Raw genomic sequence first — 22,400 nt, 5'->3', positions numbered from 1 at the left:
CTTCAGCGCTGGCTGCCTGCTATGTTTGTGTGTTAGCTCGATTTCAAACAGGCAGCCGGCGCGGTCTTCTGTGATGTCAGGGTCTTCTGGTCTTCTGTTCTTCCTATGTTGCCTCGTCGCCTCTTGTCGCTGTAATGATGGAAGCGCGCCTTGCATCACATTTATATAGGCATCGCCGTCCCATCATGCTCCGGTAGGTACCCACGTGGTGGGTGCCTACCCACGTGCACCCACCACGTGGGTACCTACCGGAGCATGATGGGACGGCGATGCCTATATAAATGTGATGCAAGGCGCGCTTCCATCATTACAGCGACAAGAGGCGACGAGGCAACATAGGAAGAACAGAAGACCAGAAGACCCTGACATCACAGAAGACCGCGCCGGCTGCCTGTTTGAAATCGAGCTAACACACAAACATAGCAGGCAGCCAGCGCTGAAGAAGAAGGCACCGGACAGCTGCAGAAGAACCGGGGTTCGCCGAGTCAAGAGCGGAAGAGGGGAGAAGATGGAAGAAGCCCCCCGGAGTCCGGAGAAGCCCCCCCCGGAGAGCGGAACACCCCCGGAGAGCGGAGAAGACCCCCGGAGAGCGGAAGAAGAAGCCCCCCCTGGTAATTGAGCTAATAACGAAGACAGGGGGGGCGTCCGGAGCAGAATAATAAAATATTTTAAAAAGCCTTGTGTTGTGTGTTTATTAACTTTTACTTTTTGCCTACAGGTGAATGGATAGGGGTACGATGTACCCCATATCCATTCACTTAGGGTGGGGGGCCGGTATCTGGGGGCCCCCTTATTAAAGGGGACTCCCAGATTCCGATAAGCCTCCGCCCGCAGACCCCGACAACCAATGGCAAGGGTTGTCGGGAAGAGGTCCTGTCCTCATCAACATGGGGACAGGGTGCTCTGGGGTGGGGGGGCCCGCAGTGCGCCCCCCTGCCCCAGAGCACCCAACCCCCCCATGTTGAGGGCATGCGGCCTGGCACGGCTCAGGAGGGGGGGGGGGCGCTCGCTCGTCCCCACTCCCTTCCTGGCTGGCCGGGTAGCGTGCTTTGGATACGGGTCTGGTATGGATTGTAGGGGGACCCCCTACGTCAATTTTGCGGCGGAGGGGGGTCTCCTTACAACCCATAACAGACCTAAGGGCCTGGTATGCTCCTGAGGGGGAACCCATGCCGTTTTTTTCATTGAAAATTGGCATGGAGTTCTCCCTCAGGAATGCATGCCGAGCGACGCTGTCATTTTTTTTTAAAATTATTTATTTTCCCGGCGCGTCTTTTTTTCACCCGTCGTAACTTTAGTGTCCCGTCGCAATCCACAAAGCCGCCCGGCGTCAATTACGTTCGCGCGATGCACGTCGGGAAAATGACGTCACGCGCATGCGCAGTACGGCCGGCGCGGGAGCGCGCCTCATTTAAATTGTAAACGCCCCCCGGAGAGGAGGAACGCCTTACGACGGCGGCACTTAACTTACACTGCTTGAAATTTTTACGTAAGTGCTTTGAGGATCAGGCACTTAGGTAAAAACTTTAAGTCAGTGTAACTTAACTGCTGAAAGTTAAGTTACGCCGCCTGGCTGAGGATTTGGCCCTTAGTACTTTGGCACATAAACATTGCAAACATAATCATACAAGCATCCTTGTGCAACTTTACATTTTTTAAATAGCATTTGCAAATTATGAAGGGAGAATTTCGGGGCACAAATATATAGGCCCACTTAATTAATAAGAGACTCCACAGCCCTCTGATGGGGACAAAAACACTTTGAAGGGGGGGTGGGGGGTGTTTAAACTGTTTTTAGAAAAAAAAAAAAAAAAAAAAAAAGTGGCATGGTGGGGGTTGGCCCGAAGATAGCATGCTGGACAGGTTAATATTGGGTAAGATCAAAATATGCAGGTAGGCCAAAATATAAATAACATGTAAAAGCTGATATCAACATGCATAGTGAGAAAAGGGAACGTTAGTTAAACACACAGCATATCTGGGAAATAAAATAAAAAGTTAGTTTGCCACATTATTAAAGACACATTGTGAGGTTAAAATGAGGAAACTTACCTTCATATACTCCTCGTGCATAACTTTAATGATGGCAGCACACGTGTCCGGTATGATGACCCCAAGCGCCTGCGGAGAGATGCCTGTTGAGAACTTGAGGTCCTGCAGGCTCCTCCCAGTCGCCAGGTACCGCAACGTGGCAATAAGCCTCTGCTCGGCCGTGATGGCTTGGCGCATCACAGTGTCCTGCCTCGTGATATAGGGGGACAGAAGTTCCAGCAGACTGTTGAATACGGGGTCCGTCATGCGGAGAAAATTCCTATAGTCATTAGGATTATTCTCCTGGAGTTCCCTAAGCAGAGGCATATGTGAGAACTGGTCATGCTGGCGCAACCAATTCTTGGTCCAGAAACGCCTCCGCCCCCTGTTTCTGGCCAAAGTACTGGAATAATGAACATATCCAGCAGCCATCCCATAAACAGCACCAACTCGCGAAAATTGACGCTGCTGCTCCATCATGGCTTCAAACCGGCCGGCTGGTCAGTCAAGAACACACTCCAACAGAAAGCACAATCAAATCCAGCGGTACCTGCAAAGAACGCACGACACACAGATACGAACGCACAGTACGAATCTGCTAAGCAGAACGAACTGCACGCCTGTACCCGAATGCCAACTACGTACCCACAAGCACACGCACTGAACGAGAAAATACTACCTGCTAAAGCCTGGAGACCGAGAAGCGCGAATCAGCTCTAACCAAACCTTCACTAACACGAGCAAAGCCGTAACTAGCAAAAGCGGAACAGAGGGCGTCGCCATTGACTTTGGCCTTTCCCTTTATAGTGACGTCAAACGTGGATTACGTGCACGCGTTCAGGTCCGCAGGGAAATATCGTCCGCTGGTGTGTACAAGCCAGCGGGCCAAATGAAAAAACAGCCTTGTACGCCGGAAACAGCCCGTCGGACATTTCGAACGGACATGTTTGCTCGTGAGTACTCGGCCTTAGAATCGGCTGTTTTTTTTTTAAAAATACGTCCGTACATACCGCATACCGTTTCCTATATGTGTTCTCACCGCCGCTTCCGGGTATGATGGTCGGGGCCGGGCGTTCCTAATTGATTGACAGGCATCCGACCGACGCATACAGCGGGTCACGAGATGCCGAAAGAAGCCGAACGTCGGTGCGGCTCTATACGGCGCCTGCGAACCGACGTTCAGCTTCTTTCGGCATCTCGTGACGCGCTGTATGCGTCGGTCGGATGCCTGTCAATCAATTAGGAACGCCCGGCCATCATACCCGGAAGCGGCGGTGAGAACACATATAGGAAACGGTATGCGGTATGTACGGACGTATTTTTTAAAAAAAAACAGCCGATTCTAATTGTCATTAATCTCGAAAATGCAATGTTAAAAGTTTATTTTTAGGTGAACCTCCACTTTAAGATGACAACTGCGCTTTGGTTTTTGATCACCTCTGCGTTTTATTTTTTTTCCAACAAAAGACCAATTTTTACATTTTTTTTTTTTTTACGTTTTTTTTTATAAACTAGCTCACATCTCATTGGAGTACAGGTGAGGTGGGAGGAGGGATGACACCTGCTAGGTAAGGTGGAGGGGACGGGCGGCCTTACCTTTACTTTTCTTCAGCGCAGTCTGTCAGTCCCGTCCTGGTCCCGCCTTTGAATTTGAATTGCATGCCTTACGCATGCACGCAACGGCGCCGCGCTACCCAGCCCCCAAGACAGTACCACCTGACCTGACTGAGACGCGGAGGAGGGAGGGAGGAAGGGCGTGCGTGCATGCGTCACTGTGTGCGTGCCAAGAGGACCAGTGGCAGACACTTCGGGCGCGTCGGCGCCAAACCCCCCCTCCTCTGCAGCGCCGTGCAGACGTGCTGGCTGCCTGAGCAGAGTCCCGGACACATCCCCGCACACTCACGAGTCACCATCACAGTAAATGGACTGCGGACTGTGACGGCCGCACGGCGCCCTTCTAGTCAATGGCGCTCTGTGCGGTCGCACAACCCGCACAACGCAAAGGCCGGCCCTGAGTAGGATCAAAGTAGTGTAGTAGTGTGAACCCAGCCTGAGGCTGGGTTCACACTACTACACTACTTTCATCCTACTTTACTCTGCTACATTGGTCCTACATCCATCCTACTTTCATGAATAGGTTCCTACTTTGGTCCGACTTCCATGATATTCAATGGGCCTGAAGTAGGATCAATGTAGGACCAAAAGTAGTACAGGGAGCATTTTCAAAGTCGGACCGACTTGTGTAGGACGCTACAAGACGCTCTCATAGGGAAACATTGAACACAGAGCAAAGTAGGATGAAAGTAGTGTAGTAGTGTGAACCCAGCCTTAGGCTGGGTTCACACTACTACACTACTTTCATCCTACTTTGCTCTGCTACATTGGTCCTACATCCATCCTACTTTCATGAACAGGATACTACTTTGGTCCGACTTCAATGATATTCAATGGGCCTGAAGTAGGATCAATGTAGGACCAAAAGTAGTACAGGGAGCATTTTCAAAGTCAGACCGACTTGTGTAGGACGCTACAAGACGCTCTCATAGGGAAACATTGAACACAGAGCAAAGTAGGATGAAAGTAGTGTAGTAGTGTGAACCCAGCCTTAGGCTGGAATCACACTAGTGTGATGTGAATTTCAGCTCTCTTATCTCTACAGAGATCAACAGTTCAGCAGATCCATTGCGTTTTAGCTGCGAATTTGGAGACCTGGGAGAGGGGAGGGGGGAAGTGTATTGAGCTGAATGAGAGAAATACTGAAGAGAAATGAACACATCTGCAAATCAGCTGCGTACCCATAGAAGATAATGGGCCTGAATTTGCACCTGAGCCGCACCGCAATGCCTAAAATACACACACGTTTTTTCTGCAATGCACAGTGCGAATGCATCGCACATATGTGAACCAGCCTCATTGAAAACAATGTATTTAGAAATGTTCTGCGTATTGGATGCGGTTTAAGCCGCACTCAATTCGCATAGGTGTGAATCCGGCCTTAGGCTCCATACACACTAGCGTTTTTCATAAGCTCAAAAAACGCTGGATGAAAATGCTGATAATAGCATTTCTTGTGCCAGCTTCCAGTAGTTTTTTTTGTAGTACATGAAGAAAAAAAAAGCTGTTAGTAGCATTTTAGAAGCAGTTAGGAGCATTCAGGTTTTTTTTTTTGCTGGAAAACGAGAAAACATATATATTTTTTCTGCTCTTAGATGTTGAAGCTCGACATGCTAATAGCCTAAAGTAGTGTTAATGGACACATAGGATAAAACTATTTAGCTTCTAGGAAAATAATAAAAATGCCAATATCTTCTAGGAGCTTAAAAACGCTAGTGTGCATGGAGCCTTAGGGGCCAAAACTATTCTGGTAAGTTTCACTTGTAGATCTGTTTATAAAGCAGTTAATGGACCTTAAAGTAATTGTAAAGTCTCTCTTTTATTTTTGCTATTAGAATAACAAACATGTTATACTTACATAAACAAAAATGAGAAATAATTAACTAGTAAATATCTTCCCTCAGCGCTCATGGGAACATATATTAACCTCCCTGGCTGTATGATTATTTCAGAAAAAAGGTGCTGAAAGCGGTACCATTATTTGCAAGGAAATTTGGCGTTTTATACTGTAGGCCTGTAATTCTTAGGAATAACTCATTTAAATCTGACCAAACAAGAGTCTAGTAGGCATCCCGGGTATGATTTTTTTTTAAAACAAAATTAAATTATAAATTATAATATAATGAATAATTATAACAAATAATTATATATTTATAATAAAAATGATTCAATAATGTAATCAACTCAAAATCACTGAAATTTGCTCAGTTGCAGAATTGTCGCTGTCATTACTTTTATTTTTTTATGACGAATTTCCCCACAAATCACTATCGCACAATTCTGCAAGTGATTATAATTTATTATCGCTGTTTTCTAGCTGCTCTAAAACCATTTTTGACATAAAGGGTCACTTTTGGTTGCTATGGACAATCTACAGTTTGCAGGCAGAAAGAACAGTTTTTATTATATAAAAGTACATGTAGGACACTGGGCAGACCACTAGGGACAAGGGGGGGTGTGTATTTTTTACATACAGTACTGTAATCTATAAGATTACAGTATACTGTATGTATTGTGTTTGTTTACCTTTTTGAATTTGGCGCCGTTCTCCGCTCCCGTGCGTCGTAACGTCGCAGGGAACGGAGATCTGCGGCACAGGAGGACACTGTGTGAATCGAGCGAGGTCCCACTCGCTCACACAGCGCGGTGGCATGGCTGGATCCAGGGACAAGGTAAGTGAACCATGTCTGTGGATTCAGCGAGGCGAGCCCGAGTCTGACTCGGGGTTACCGATCGTAGCCAAAAAATCTCACCCTGAGTCAGACTCGGGAATACCGCCAGGGGGGTTAATGGTGAAAGCTGCTACTATAAAAATTAGTAATGTATCAAAAATATATGTAAATAAAAGGAATAATTATTTAAACATTGGTAGCGCTAAAAAGTTCACTTCAGCAACAGGAAAACAAAAATCCTGCGAATGAATGTTCCCAAACGATCTTCCTCCACACAATACTTGTCTGAAAATACCCAAAGGAAACTCGCTTACCAAATGTAAGCAGATTCAGAGCATATCTTAAAATCACAGATGACATTCAACTGGTGTGTTTCTCCTCTCATAATCCTGGATTGTTGGATGGATACTATGTAGCTGTTATTGACAGCTTCAATAAGCTTCTATCAGATGTAAGCAGATTCAGAGCGTATCTTAACCTCCCTGGTGGTATGATTCTTTCAGATTTTTGGTGCTGAACGTGGTACAATTGTTTTGCATGGAAATATGGCGTTTTATATTGTAGGCCTGTAATTCTTAAGAATAACTCACTTAAATCTGTCCAAACAAGAGTCTAGTAGACATCCCAGGTATGATAAAGTTTGAAACACAAAATCATAAATTATAATATAATAAATAATTATAACAAATAATAATATAATAAAAATGAATCAATAATGTAATCAAATCAAAAACACTGACATTTTACTCAGTTGCAGAATAGTCGCTGTCATTACTTTCAGTGTTTGATGACGAATTTCCCCACAAATCGCTATCGCTCAATTCTGCAAGTGATTCTAATTTATTATCGCTGTTTTCTAGCTGCTCTAAAACCACTTTTGACATAAAGGGACACTTTTTGGTTGCTATGGACAATCTCCAGTTTCCAGGCAGAAAAAAATGTATTTATAATATAAAAGTGCATGCAGGTCACTGGACAGACCACTAGAGACAAAGGGGGTGTGTAATTATTTTATACAGTACTGTAGTCTGTAAGATTACAGTATACTGTATGTGTACACTGTTTTTACTTTTGAATTTGGTGCCGATCTCTGCCTCCATGTGTCGTAACGTCGCAGGAAACGGAGCTCGGCAGCACTCGTGCACTGTGTGAATCGAGCGAGGAGACAGCTCGCTCACACAGCGGGGAGACATTGTTTGAGTCGAACATACAGCTCATCCCTGCCGGGGGGGGGGGGAGGGGGGTTTGGCTCATCCCTAGCCATGACCCACTTGTATTTTCACAAGTGGACACAAGAACCTACATCTCTAGATACATGTTCGTTCAGCACAGTGGTGTAGTGGATAGCACTTTCACCTAGCAGCAAAAAGGGCCGCTGGTTCAAATCCCGACACCATCTGCCTGGAGTTTGCATGTTCTCCCTGTGCCTGCGTGGGTTTCCTCCCACAATCTAAAAACATGCTGTAAATCGGAACCTGTCTAAATAAGCCCTAATATGCAGTAGTATATTTAGGTTTTGTGCTGCCCTAGGCCTGACTAAACTTCTGCACCTCCTAATTGAAAAATTACCCACCCCTTCCTGTCAAGGCCACACCCTGTTTTTTTAAGACCCGTGCAGAAATGTTCAGGGGGAGGGAACACACTAGTTCTGAGGGCCCTGGGGGGGCATTGGATTCCCTTAATTTGCATAGTCTTTCTCTCACTTCCTGTTTGGCTATGGGGCAGGTGAAGGGAAATCTCCACAATTGGACAGGGATGGTACAAAATAAAATGACAGGGGCTATAACCCTCCCTTACTCTATCCAAAATGAAAAAAATAAATAAAGTGTTGATTATAGTTCTACTTTAAGCACAAATTTCTGATAATTTTATTGAGAGGACTAAGAAAATATTACCATGCCAATAGGCCAGGATACAGCATTGCAAATATGTATGAATGTGTGTTAGGGACCCCCACAAACACCACCCAATGTTAAATAAACAATTTTCTTCATTTGCAAATAAGTATCATCCCTTCCTCAGAGACCTTAGCAGCAGTACAAGCAACTTCCTGTATGGGCGTGATGTCATACCTGTGTGCTGGCTACCACTTTCCGAGAACCACATATGCGCATATCCAACCTGCAGGACCCCAATTTTTAGGGAAAGTGATAGTAAAGCAGATGCAGATTTCCAGGATTGGACTAACAAATGTTTCTAGTGAAAGGCAACTGGTGTTTTCTATTAAACAAGGGCTAAATGGGCCATTGACATGCATCACAGTTGATTTGAGGAATGTGTCTGGAAATTTAAACTAAATGAAATCCTTTCTTATTTTTGAGTGCAGAGGGATTAAAAGTCTGTAAATTTTTTGGGGATGTCTGCACCCCTGATAGGGTGAAGTCACCTCCCAAATTTTGTCACTTTCTACTTCAAATTCATTCAGTTCCTGTCACATAGCCAATCAGGTAAAACCCTACTAATGTCTTTTCTTGGGGACACACAGATCAATCTAAATAGTTTCCCCATTATGTAAAGTGCACTCTAGCATTTTGCTGTGTACACCCCAAATTATTAGGGACCTTGGACTTTGGGGTCCATTTACTAAAGGCAAATCCACTTTGCACTACAAGTGGACAAGCAAGGAAGAAAAGAACAAAAAAATAATTCTTTGCTTCCACATGATTGGATGTTAAAATCATCAGTGCTTCCCCTCAGATTTTCAGCAACTACACTTGTACTGCAGAGTGGCTTTGCCTTTAACCTCCCTGGCGGTATGATTATTTCAGATTTTAGGTGCTGAAAGCGGTACCATTATTTTGCAAGGAAATTTGGCGTTTTATATTGTAGGCCTGTAATTCTTAGGAATAACTCACTTAAATCTGACCAAACAAGAGTCTAGTAGGCATCCCGGGTATTAACAAGTTTGAAAAACAAAATTATAAATTATAATATAATAAATAATTATAACAAATAATAATATAATTATAATAAAAATTATTTAATAATGTAATCAACTCAAAATCACTGAAATTTGCTCAGGTGCAGAATTGTCGCTGTCATTACTTTTATTTTTTTATGACGAATTTACCCACAAATCGACTATCGCTCAATTCTGCAAGTGATTATAATTTATTATGGCTGTTTTTCTCGCTGCTCTAAAACCACTTTTGACATAGGGACACTTTTGGTTGCTATGGACAATCTACAGTTTGCAGGCAGAAAGAACAGTTTTTATTATACAAAAGTACATGTAGGGCACTGGGACCCGCTCGCTCACACAGCGGGGAGGCATCGCAGGATCCAGGGACAAGGTAAGTAAGGTTGTCTCTGGCTGCTGCGAGGCAAGCCCGAGTCTGGCTTTTGGTACAAAGATCTTACCCCGAGCCAGACTCGGGAATACCGCCAAGAAAAGACATTGGTAGGGTTTTACCCTCACTTCCTGTTCAGCTGTGTGACAGGAAGTGAAGCCAATTTTAAGAAAAGGGACACAAAGCCCAACCATAAAGACACAAAGCAGGGGTTCTAACACTCAAAATTAGAATAGGATTGCCTTGAGCTAGATTTAAGCACAGTGCTGTAAATCAGCACTTCAAGCATGTCCGCCAATACTCCCCCAACAGGCCATGTTTGCAGGTTTTCCTTCATCTTGCACATGTGCTTTAAAAGACAGTCAATGGCTTAGTAGTTTGGACAGCAATGCTAGATAAGATAAATCCACAAAAAATGTCCTATCGGGGGTACTTGAGGACTGAGGCTGAGAACCACTGCAGTAAAAAGGAAAAAATCAAATACTTACTGCTCTGTATTTTTCCTTTTCTGGTGACTATCCATGCATATGCTATCATGAAGGCACCAGGAAATGAACTTCGAGACAAAATCACACCTGTTTTGTTAGGCCAATCAGCCTATTTCAGCTGCAGATGGGAAAATCTGTAGCATGAAAAAGTAACAAAAAACAAACCTAAAAATTTGAAAGTAATTTTATTGGTCAACAAAAAAGAGCAAGGAAAGCAAAAACAAACAAAAATAAATAATATACAAAAAATAAACATAGGTTCATTTGAGACACTAAACAGAAAAGGCTTTATGCAATGAAAATTAACAGGAGATCAAATGCCCACAGACATCTATTAAGGATTGATTAATTAGTCACAACATCTTGAGAAAGATTTAGCAAAATAATGCAGCACAGACAATTACATCAAAGTGAACACCCTAAAAACATACATTGACAACCTCACAAATATTTCAGGCGAAGATAGCCCCCACCCAAAATAAATAAATAAACCAGTCAAAAAACCCTTGATCAAAAACATATCTGTTTTGCAAAGACATAAATAAAATAGACATTCAATATGGACACACAAATATAATCTTGCCGGCCGGCCCCCTCACACAAAATCTTGCCTCTTTTCAGGGCAAGGTAACAACTGCTATGTTCAAGCTTTATATAACATAGGCCTGTGTGCTAATGAGGCAATTGAAAACACATGCACAGCCCATAAAACACACAAAACGCAAGTTCACCCAATGTAGAGACTGAACTTTAAAGTGGGTACACCTGTTAAGGATGTTCTTAAATTACTAACCCAAAAAACACGCTCTATGAGCATGCCCAGAAACATCCAAGTGCTGTTCACACACAAAAAGCAACATCAAAAAATCCCCTGGGCATGCTCAGATCACCAGAAATGCAGCTAGCGGAAATTAAGGCAAAGCCCTGTCCAAAATGAATCACATCATCCAGCATGCTACAAAATTAGAGATGGGTCAAACACCCCCTGGTCCGGGTGGGCAAACAAAGAGCCTAACATGGGCAAAAGTTATAAATACCATTGCAGTCTATGGGAATTGACTTGTTAATTTTGCTAGACCCCACTTGGCTGCCTTATCTTCTAGTAATTGGCCTTAAAATGGGTATGGGGGCCAAGGTCCCACCCTAAGGGACATACAGTACCTGCCGCCGTTATTGTACTTTCAGCATGATCTCATCACTCTGGTTCTCGGCAACAGGGTACTGTACATCTTGTGCTGGCTGCCACAACAGGAAAAACACAGGAGAGAGTGAGCGGCCTCCATGATGGAGGGGGGGGACATGCAACGTATGGGCACAGACAGCACTGGGCAGAAAGGCAGAGGCTCAGAGGCAGAGCTGGCTGGCTGTAGCGGAGGCTGAGCGGTACATCAGAGGCAGACTGGTGGTGGACGGTAACGATGTGACCGCAGGTACACAGAAAGTTCACACTCACTGCCAGTGGCACTCTGATGATCAGGTGCATGCAGGGGATGTTTTCTTTCCTTCCTCCACCGCTGCTGTGCCAACGCCTCTAACACTGTACGGAGGGACTCTATAGTGGAGCGGCTGCCTGTTGAGTTAGTTGCTGAGAGGGAGTAGGATCACCGGTGGCCGGGCGCCCTGGGTGGCAGTGCCTCCGCCTCTCTCCAGTGCGCCCTAGGCGGCTGCCTAGTGGTAGCACTGGCCCTGACTCCAAGGCAAATTTTAACCACTTCTGTACCGTAGGATGTCATATGACGTCCTGGACTTCAGTGGGGCGAATGAGGAGCATAGAGATTTATAAACATAAACAAAGCTGCAATCGCGGCTGAAAGCATGAGATTAGTGTTTTTTTTCCCGATCTCATGCTTTCCAGCCTGGAGGACAGATGTGGGGTCTTATTGACCCCGCCTCTCTCCATAAAGAGGACCTGTCATACACTATTCCTATTACAAGGGATGTTTACTTTCCTTGTAATAGGAATAAAAGTGAAAAAAAAAGTGCAAAACTAAAAAAATATTACGTAAAAAAAACAAAAATTAAAACGCCCCTGTCCCGAGTCTCTCGCACTCAGAAGCGAACACGCGTATAAGTCCCTCCCACATATGTTAACGCCGTTCAAACCACACATTTTAGACGCGTGCGTTGAAGCAAGAGCAATAATTCTAGCTCTAGACCTCCCCTGTAACTCTAAACTGGTAACCTGTAAAAAAAATTCAAGGGTCACCTATGAAGATTTTTAAGTCCCAAAGTTTGGCGCCATTCCGTGAGCGTGTGCAATATTAAAGCGTGACAAGTTAGGTATCTATTTACTCAGTGTAACATCGTCTTTCACATTTTCCCAAAAAATTGGGCTAACTTTACTGTTTTGTTATTTTTTAATTCATGAAACCGTTTTATTTTTGCAAAAAAAAAAGCGTTTGAAAAATGATTGCGCAAATACCATTGGAGATAAAACCTTGCAATGACCACCACTTTATTCCCTAGGGTGTCTTCTAAAAAAAAAAAGATATAATGTTTGGGGTTCTGAGTAATTTTCTAGTAAAAAAAATGCTGATTTATACATGAAGGAGAGAAGTTCCAGAATAGGCGTGGTATGGAAGTGGTTAAATAAAAGACCAGCATGGGTTTTTGTTACGCTGATCATGAAGGGGAACTCTGCGCCAAAAAAAAAGCGCTGTGGGTTCCCCTTCTGGAGCATACCAGGCCTTTAGGTCTGGTATGGATTGTAAGGGGGAATACCTATGCCCCAAAATCCATACCAAACCCTTATCCGGGGGGTGGGTGCGCCACTTTGGACCTAGCGCACGACATCTATAAATGTAAAATAAAAGTGTTTGGGGTGAGTTTATTATGGGGGGAATGTGGAATGATGTGGGGAAGTGTAGTGACATGTGTTTGTGTAACATTTACGGCCTGAATTGAAAATGAAAGTGACTTTTGTAAAAACCAGCCGCTGCGCCTGCTAGTACATTTAAACCTGTGGGAGGTTTAAATGTAATGGTTAAATAAGGTGGCCCCCAGATACCGGCCCCCCACCCTATGTGAATGAGTATGGGGTACATCGTACACCTACCCATTCACCTGGGGGGAAAAAACACTACACAGATTTTTGAAGTCATTTATTAGTTAGCCCTGGGAATGTTATGTAACAAGGGGTGGGGTCGCCGGATAGCATCACCCGGTGACCACGCCCATGCCTACGCCGGCCTATTTACCAATATTTTGCCGGCATAGTGAAGAGGCGCACCTGAATGGCTGAAAATGCCGCTCACGCATGCGCAGTACACAAATAAACCTCCCGCAGGTTTAAATGTACTAGCAGGCGCAGCGGCTGGTTTTTTACAAAAGTCACTTTCACTTTCAATTCAGGCGGTAAATGTTACACGAACACATGTCACTACACTTCCGCACATCATCCCACATCCCCCCCATAATAAACTCACCCCCAAACACTTTTATTTTACATTTATAGATGCCGTGCACCAGGTCCATAGTGGCGCACCGAGCGCCCCCTCCTGGGCGCATTCAGCATTATAGTAAATAAGGAAATGCGCTGCATTGCCGGCGCATTCCTTTAGTAAATGACATAACGGCCGTTGTGCCCGCCGATGCGCCATGAATTATGGCGCAAAGGCATAGTAAATCAGCCCCATTGTGTTTGTCAAAACCAGCCTTAATGTGTGTAATGTGCTCCCCCAGTCTCACTTGGAGCTTTCGAATGGTGCGTCCAACGTACTCCAACCCACATGGGCACCTCGATCCAGGGCTGGAGCATCCCAATATTTATGCTCGATTGAGTGACATTGGTGAAACCAGTCAGGTACCAGCACTGCTAGAGCTGAGGGACTCTCCTAGCTGCCAGGGGAAGAACTCCTCCAGTGAGAGTGGGGGGGGGAGGGAAAGGAAAGGCAGATTCTGGTGGTAGAGGACTCAATTTTTAGGCCGCGTACACACGGTCGGTCAAAACCGATGAGAATGGACCGAAGTTCAGTTTCATCGGTCCAAACCGACCGTGTGTACGGCCCATCGGTCTTTGGTCCTTCGGACCAAAATTTTAAAACTTGCTTTAAAATCAAACCGATGGACCGCTGACCGATCGGTCCAAACCGATGGTTAGTACACAAAAGCATCGGTTCAAAACCCGCGCATGCTCAGAATCAAGTCGACGCATGCTTGGAAGCATTGAACTTCGTTTTTTTCAGCACGTCGTGTGTTTTACGTCACCGCGTTCTGAACCGATTGGATTTTGAACTGATGGTGTGTACATTCATTAGACCACTTCAGCGGTGGATCGATGAAAACGGTCCGTCGGACCATTCTCATCGGATGAACCGGTCATGTGTACGCGGCCTTAGAAGGACAGAGAGGGCAATCTGTAACAAAAACCTTGAGCGCCGAACTGTATGTTGTCTACCGGGCACTTGGGTTTGGCACATCACGGATCTGGTGGACAGATTACTGGGAGGGGCTGGGGAAGACCCAGCTGTCATGGTGCCACCAATGACAAAGTCAGAGGCAGATGGAGTGTCCTAAAGAACAATTTTAAGGACTTGGGAGCTAAATTGAGGAAAAGAACCTCCAAGGTAGTATTCTCAGGAATACTTCCGGTACATCAAGCCACACCAGAGAGCCAGAGGGAGATTAGGGAAGTAAACAAGTGGCTGAAGAGCTGGTGTAGTAAGGAGGGGTTTGGGTTCCTGGAGGACTGGGCCGACTTCTCAGTTGATAACCAGTACTATAGAAGGGACGGACTGCACCTAAATGAGGAGGGTGCAGATCAGCTGGGAATAAGGATGGCCAAAAAGTTAGAGGGGTTTTTAAACTAGGTGACGGGGGGAGGGTCCAGAGATAGAGATAGTCAGTGTGTAACATATTCAAGAGGGTAGTATTAGGGGCATTAGTGGTAGGGTAACCAAAGCAAATAAACCCATGGTAAGTAGAGTAGCAGGTCCTAGTTGCAATCTCGGAACACCCAAGAGGATAGTATGTGACCGGTCAAAATATATTAATGCAGTAAAGTGTTTGTTCACCAATGCCAGAAGCCTGCCGAGCAAAATAGGTGAGTTGGAAGCTCTGGTGCATCAGGAGAGCTATGATGCAATCGGTATTGCTGAAACTTGGCTTCAATCCTCACATGACTGGGCTATTAATATTCCTGGCTATGCAATCTTTTGGAAAGACAGGGTAAAAAGGAAAGGTGGAGCCCCACTGACAGGCCGAATTCCTGGACATCTGCCGCTTTTATTTTTGCGGGGAGCAGGATCTTACTGGCTTCCCATGTCACCTCCACATAGGTCTACCTGTATTGGGTGTTAGCCCGGATATGGGCACTTTTCCTCGCTTAGGCGGCTCCCCTTTGCTGGGGGCGCTGCATGAGCCGGGCAAACAGGAAAGGGTACCAGTACCTATGGCCTCCGAGGCATCTGTGGACCCGCAATGTGTATTCTATGATAGGCTAATATTTTTTGTTTTTTTACTCCCCCCTCTCTTCCTCTCTCTTCGCCTCTCTCCTCTTTTTCTCTCATGTCCAGAAGGTGGACTAGCTCTCACCGGCATCAATAGAATGGAGACGGGCGCCTGGGTGACTCTCCCCGCCGCATCATGGCTACGATTAAGGTAGTGTCTGTAATGGAATGGCCCGTGGGACCCAGAAGCTCTTGAAAAGTATGAGACACTCCTGTTTCAGCTTCACCAATGACTCTTATGTCTAAAATCATCCTATGTCCACTAGGGGCATAGGATGACTGAGAAATTATATCTTGGATTGCTTTAACATGGGTCTGTAATTCACAATGTATTCCAGGATGTCTGTAAGAACTATTTACAGGTTGTTGATTCTGAACTCAGCAGGTTAATTGAAAGAGTGACTCATTCAATGTGGGAACACAGACTGTTAGGTATTAATGTTGTCTGCTACTGTGATGTAAATTAATCTTAGTATGGCTTCTAAGAACCTTTCATTGTGTTGTGCTAATTGACACTGTATTGTGTGAAGTTCTATTGATGATAAATGTGTATTGTGAGTTAAGACAGTCTAAAGGTCAGATGTCTGACTTATCAGCTGTAGTTAATTAGCTCATGTAAATTATGTCTACTAAAGTAATGTGTATTGTATAACAGGTGAGAGGAGCCGGGATGTCTATCTTGAAAGGTCATGTCTCGGAGTCACTCTGTCTGGGTAAATGATTAGTTAATTAACTCATGTTAATTATGTCAGCCCTGGTGCCAGAAAGTCTACCCAAAGGATGTGTATTGGGCTCCTTGTGTCATGTTGTGGGTGGAGTTGAGTCATTGTTCATTGTGGTTACTCACTTTATATAAGAGCCTGCTTTTCTCATTAAAGAGTCTATTCGTTTTGAACCTCAAACAGAGCTGTGTCTCGTTTCTGGGGGAATCCGTATGGGTTGTGTTCGCCGGATTGTGGTGTGTCGATAGCTGTCTTGGGTTTGGAATGGAACATCTTAAACGGCTTTAACCCCTGTCCCATTTGGGGTTCCCTTACAATTGTTGGCAAGCAGTGGTATGATTCCCATCGCCAGAAGGACAGCTACAAGAGGACACGGGACAATGGAGACACAGTATGAACGGCTGAAGCTCTCTTCCCTCAAGGACTTACTGGAGAACCGGGGCAGACCAGCCAAAACCCTAAGAAAAGGGACATTATCGCAGAACTTGTCTAAATGGATAGAGCTGAAAGACCCAACATGACGGAAAGGCTCAGCGTAACAGACAGGACACCCGAAGACAAAGAGGCAAGTTTTGATCAGGCTGTGTAAACTAAGACTGGCACAGTATGGTCCTTACCCTCCACCGGAGATCATGGACCTATTTATAGCTGCTGTGGATGCAACTTGGCTACATCAAAGAGGTGCTGCAGCAGCAGAAGTCACAGCAGCACCAACTGAAAAGAGAGGAGAGGTACAGATACCAGTCGCCATGGAAGAGGAATTCAGAAGGAGGTTACAAGAGATGCGGATACAGCACAGAGGACCAGTATCAGGGGAGGTCCTGCTGGGATGGTCGGATTTGATCCGTTGCCAACTCTGGAAGGAAGCGCTAGCTCTCGAGCAGCAACACCAGGGAAAGGTCCTCCCCTCCATCCATGTAAGGTACTGGTCGCAGTATGATGTACGAATGCTGTTGTTGGGGGAACAACCGAAGCAGGAGTGGACAGCCGAGTTAAGCAGGCTGATCCGGGCAGAGATGTGGTTGGACGAGAGCTACAGAGCCCTCTGGTGGTATGTAGCCCAAGAGTGCCCGTAGTCAGCGGATGACAGCCCCATGGAAGGCTTTGACTATGATGGCCTGGGATTGTTGTATTGGAAGCTGTCCAGTGACCCTGACTTTGGGAGTGATCGGGAGTGGCGCTTGGAATAAATAATGGAGCACAGAGAGCAAAAATTGAATGTCCCGGAAGGACACTGGGTACAGGAAGATTTGGAGTTTCTGGCCGTGCAGAAATGGGAGCTGGAGATTGCCTACAGACAGCTGCTAGACTCTGCTCAGCAGCATGTGTAGTGAATTCATATGAAGAAGTATATTGTATAGTCCTCCGGTTAGATAATTGATGTTTAGATGTTAGTATGATGATTATAAATGATGTTGTTTCGCAGCAACACACCAGGCTCTCCAGAGAACGCAATTTTAATTAACTTCCAATACAAACAAAGTCCAACAAATGATACAAAAGTCCAACAAAGTAATTCAAAGTCTCATCTTAGAGAATATATATATTATCTCCACTTCTAGATCTGTGCCTTCATGTTAGTATAGAGAATATACCGGGAATATATTCTGAGTGACAAAACTGAACTCCATGAATATATTCCCTAGCCAATGAATAGCTGAGCAATTTGATTTGCCAACTTTGATCTGAAAGACAGAAACTACATCCTGTCTTTTAGAGTGGCAGGTAAATGACCCCAGCCGGAGTCACTAATTAGTATGCATTCTTGCGTACTAATAAGCCCCCTCTAATAAGTAATTAGATTGCATGTGACCTGAGTAATTGTTTGATTGGTTTGATGTGTAAAAACTGACCCATCCTGTCTTTTTGCATATTGACAATAGACAAGCCTCTTTTGATGTGTAACATGTAATTACAGGTTTGATGTGTAAACAAGACTTATCCTGTCTCTCTGCATTTAATTCAACTGATTGAGTAATGGTTTGATTGGTTTGATGTACAGAAATAGACCCTTCCTGTCTCCCCATCCATTGACAATCGACAAGTGTTATTTGCCTTGTAAAATGTAATTACAGGTTACTGAAATCTGGCCTGGTCAATTTTGGACTTATATAATATATATACAGTACAGACCAAAAGTTTGGACACACCTTCTCATTCAAAGAGTTTTCTTTATTTTCATGACTATGAAAATTGTAGATTCACACTGAAGGCATCAAAACTATGAATTAACAATATGGAAATTATACATTACAAAAAAGTGTGAAGCAACTGAAAATATATTTCATATTCTAGGTTCTTCAAAGTAGCCACCTTTTGCTTTGATTACTGCTTTGCACACTCTTGGCATTCTCTTGATGAGCTTCAAGAGGTAGTCACCTGGCACAGCACCCCATCACTCTCCTTCTTGGTCAAATAGCCCTTACACAGCCTGGAGGTGTGTTTGAGGTCATTGTCCCGTTGAAAAATAAATGATGGTCCAACTAAACGCAAACCGGATGGAATAGCATGCCGCTGCAAGATGCTGTGGTAGCCATGCTGGTTCAGTATGCAATTTTGAATAAACCCCCAACAGTGTCACCAGCAAAGCACCCCCACACCATCACACCTCTTCCTCCATGCTTCACCGTGGGAACCAGGCATGTAGAGTCCATCCGTTCACCTTTTCTGCGTCACACAAAGACACAGAGGTTGGAACCAAAGATCTCAAGTTTGGACTCATCAGACCAAAGCACAGATTTCCACTGGTCTAATGTCCATTCCTTGTGTTCTTTAGCCCAAAACAAGTCTCTTCTGCTGGTTGCCTTTCTTTAGCAGTGGTTTCCTAGCAGATATTCTACCATGAAGGCCTGATTCACACATTCTCCTCTTAACAGTTCTAGAGATGTGTCTGCTGCAAAAGGTGGCTACTTTGAAGAACCTAGAATATGAAATTTATTTTCAGTTGTTTCACACTTTTTTGTTTTGTATAATTCCACATGTGTTAATTGATAGTTTTGATGCCTTCAGTGTGAATCTACAATTTTCATAGTCATGAAAATAAAGAAAACTCTTTGAATGAGAAGGTGTGTCCAAACTTTTGGTCTGTTCTGTATGTATATACATATATATACACATATACATACATTACAACATATTCCCCCACTTGAGTCGGTTCTAACTACTAGAACTGACTCATAATTCAAAGAACAAACATCATTATGATTTGAGTTACTGTATGCTTTACAATGGCTCATATGAAATATTAAGTTGAGACTGGTTACTGTAACGTTACGCCGGATATTATTTAACCACTTCTCTACTTTGGGTATTTTCCAGATTTGGTGTTTACAAGACTAAAACATTTTTTTTGCTAGAAAATTACTTAAAACCCACAAACATTATATATTTATTTTTTTCTAACACCCTAGAGAATAAAATGGCGATCATTGCAATACTTTTTGTCACACCATATTTGCGCAGCGGTCCTACAAGCGCACTTTTTTTGGAAAAAAATCACTTTTTTGAATTTAAAAATAAGACAGCAATAAATTTGGCCCAATTTTTTTATATATTGTGAAAGATAATGTTACGCCGAGTAAAATGGTACCCAACATGTCACGCTTACAAATTGCGCCCGCTCGTGGCATGGCGTCAAACTTTTACCCTTAAAAATCTCGATAGGCGACGTTTAAAAAATTCTATAGGTTGCATTTTTTGAGTTACAGAGTAGGTCTAGGGCTATAATTATTGCTCTCGCTCTAACGATCGCGGCGATACCTCACTTGTGTCGGTTGAACACCGTTTTCATATGCGGGCGCTACTCGCGTATGCGTTCGCTTCTGCGCATGAGCTCGTCGGGATGGGGCGCTTTAAAACATTTTTAATTTTTTTTCTTATTTATTTTTATTTATTTTATTATTTTTTACACTGGGAAAAAAAAAATTATCACTTTTATTCCTATTACAAGGAATGTAAACATCCCTTGTAATAGAAAAAAGCATGACAGGTCCTCTTAAATATGAGATCTGGGGTCAAAAAGACCTCAGATCTCATAATTAGACTAAAATGCAAAAAAAAAAAAAAAACATTTGGAAATGTCATTTTTTCAAATGACAAAAAAAAAAATGTTTCTTTAACCTCTTGACCACTGGGCACTTAAAGCCCCTTCCTAACCAGACCAATTTTCAGCTTTCCGTGTTCTCACAATTTGAATGACAATAACTCAGTCATACAACATTGTACCCGTCTGAAATTGTTGTCCTTTTTTTCACACAAATAGAGCTTTCTTTTGGTGGTATTTGATCACCTCTGCGGTTTTTATTTTTTGCACTATAAAAGAAAAAAGACCGAAAATTCTGTAAAAATTGCAGAGTGTGGGGGGTATTGCAGAGTGTGGGGGGGGTATTGCAGTGTGTGGGGGGGGTATCGCAGAGTGTGGGGGGGTATCGCAGAGTGTGGGGGGGTATCGCAGAGTGTAGGGGGGTATCGCAGAGTGTGGGGGGGTATTGCAGAGTGTGGGGGGGTATTGCAGAGTGTGGGGGGGTATTGCAGAGTGTGGGGGGTATTGCAGAGTATGGGGGGTATTGCACATAGTAGGGGTGATATTGCAGAGTATTGCGCAGGGAGGGATGGCTGGATCTGTGACTGTAATAGTCACAGATCCAGCCCACAGCAGCTGCTGCTGACACCCCGTGCTCCCCCCCCCCTCCTCTCACACTGTACACTGTACAGAGAGGGAGGAACCGGCGTCATTACATGATGCCGGTTTGTTTACAAGTGATCGCTCCGTCATTTGACGGAGCGATCACGTGGTAAACCGCCGCTATCAGCGGCGATTTACCGCGATCTGTGAAGCGCCGGGTCTTCTAGACCCGGCGCTCACAGATGATTCCGGGAGCGCGCCCCAGGGGGCGCGCGAGTGAAGCATTCTGGGAGGACGTCCCAGGGACGTCGTCCCGGAATAACTCCACCGCGCTGTAGCAGTAAAATCGCTATGGCGCGGTGGGGAAAAGGTTAAGAGGCTGGGTGGGACTGACGTTTTGACGTCACTTCCACCCAGCAGAGCTATGGGGACGGGCGAAGGAGATTTTTCCTTCAGTCTTGTCCCCAGTCACCAGACGAACGGTCCCGATCGCCTCCGCCGCTACCGACGGCTACGGTAAGTGGCGGAAGGCGCGGGAGAGCGGCGGGAGGGGGGGGGCCCCTCTCCCGCCGCCGATAACGGCGATCTCGCGGTGAATTCGCCGCGGAGACCGCCGTTATCGTTAACAGAACCGCTGACACTAAAGATTGATACCTCGGTTGTGGCAGCAGCTGCTGCCGTTACCGAGATATCAATCTTTAAAGTTAGGCCGTATAAAGACGTACGGCGGTTTAGAAGTGGTTAAGAGTTAGGATCTCAACTGCGGAGACTACTCAGTTTCAGACCCAGGTTTTACTCTCTTGTGTGCAGAGAGTTTGGAATCCTACCATCACAGTCTCAGTCAAGAAACATGGCGCATATTCCTTCATAGGCGCCAGTGAAAACTCAAACAAATAAGTATAAAGTCCAGGTAGAACTGATACTAGTTAAATGCAGAAGTAGCCAAGCATGCGTGGCATGTAAATAACCTTAACGGCAAAGTCCTCAAAGTAATAGGTAGTATATGTGCACAAAATAACATTTGAGAAGGAGGTGCATAGGCATGAAAGACTTTCGTTTATACTTGGTGACTTAGAACAGTGTTTCTCAACTCCAGTCCTCGGGGCGCACCAACAGGTCATGTTTTCAGGCTTTCCATTATTGTGCACAGGTGATTATATCAGTTTCACTGCCTTAGTAATTACCACAGCAGTTTGATCTGAGGGAAATCCTGAAAACATGACCTGTTGGTGCGCCCCGAGGACTGGAGTTGAGAAACACTGACTTAGAATGTAGAAATCATGGCAGGATCCTTATTAGAAGTACCAAACATAGAGAGACTATGGCTGCAGCAATTCCTGGTATAGTTAGCATACATAATTAGCAGGCAGGGCAGTTCACAGGATAGCAATGCATAACAACATCAGGGTACTTGCGATACTGAAATGAATGATGCAGGCATAAGGTCAGGCTCCAAGGGTCCAGACGGGTAAGGCTGGTGAAGCAGGCAGTGGAGACTCCTGGTCCAGGTCA

Source organism: Rana temporaria, chromosome 1 (assembly GCF_905171775.1).
Source record: "Rana temporaria chromosome 1, aRanTem1.1, whole genome shotgun sequence".
NCBI lineage: Eukaryota > Metazoa > Chordata > Amphibia > Anura > Ranidae > Rana > Rana temporaria.
This window is presented reverse-complemented; position numbering follows the sequence as displayed.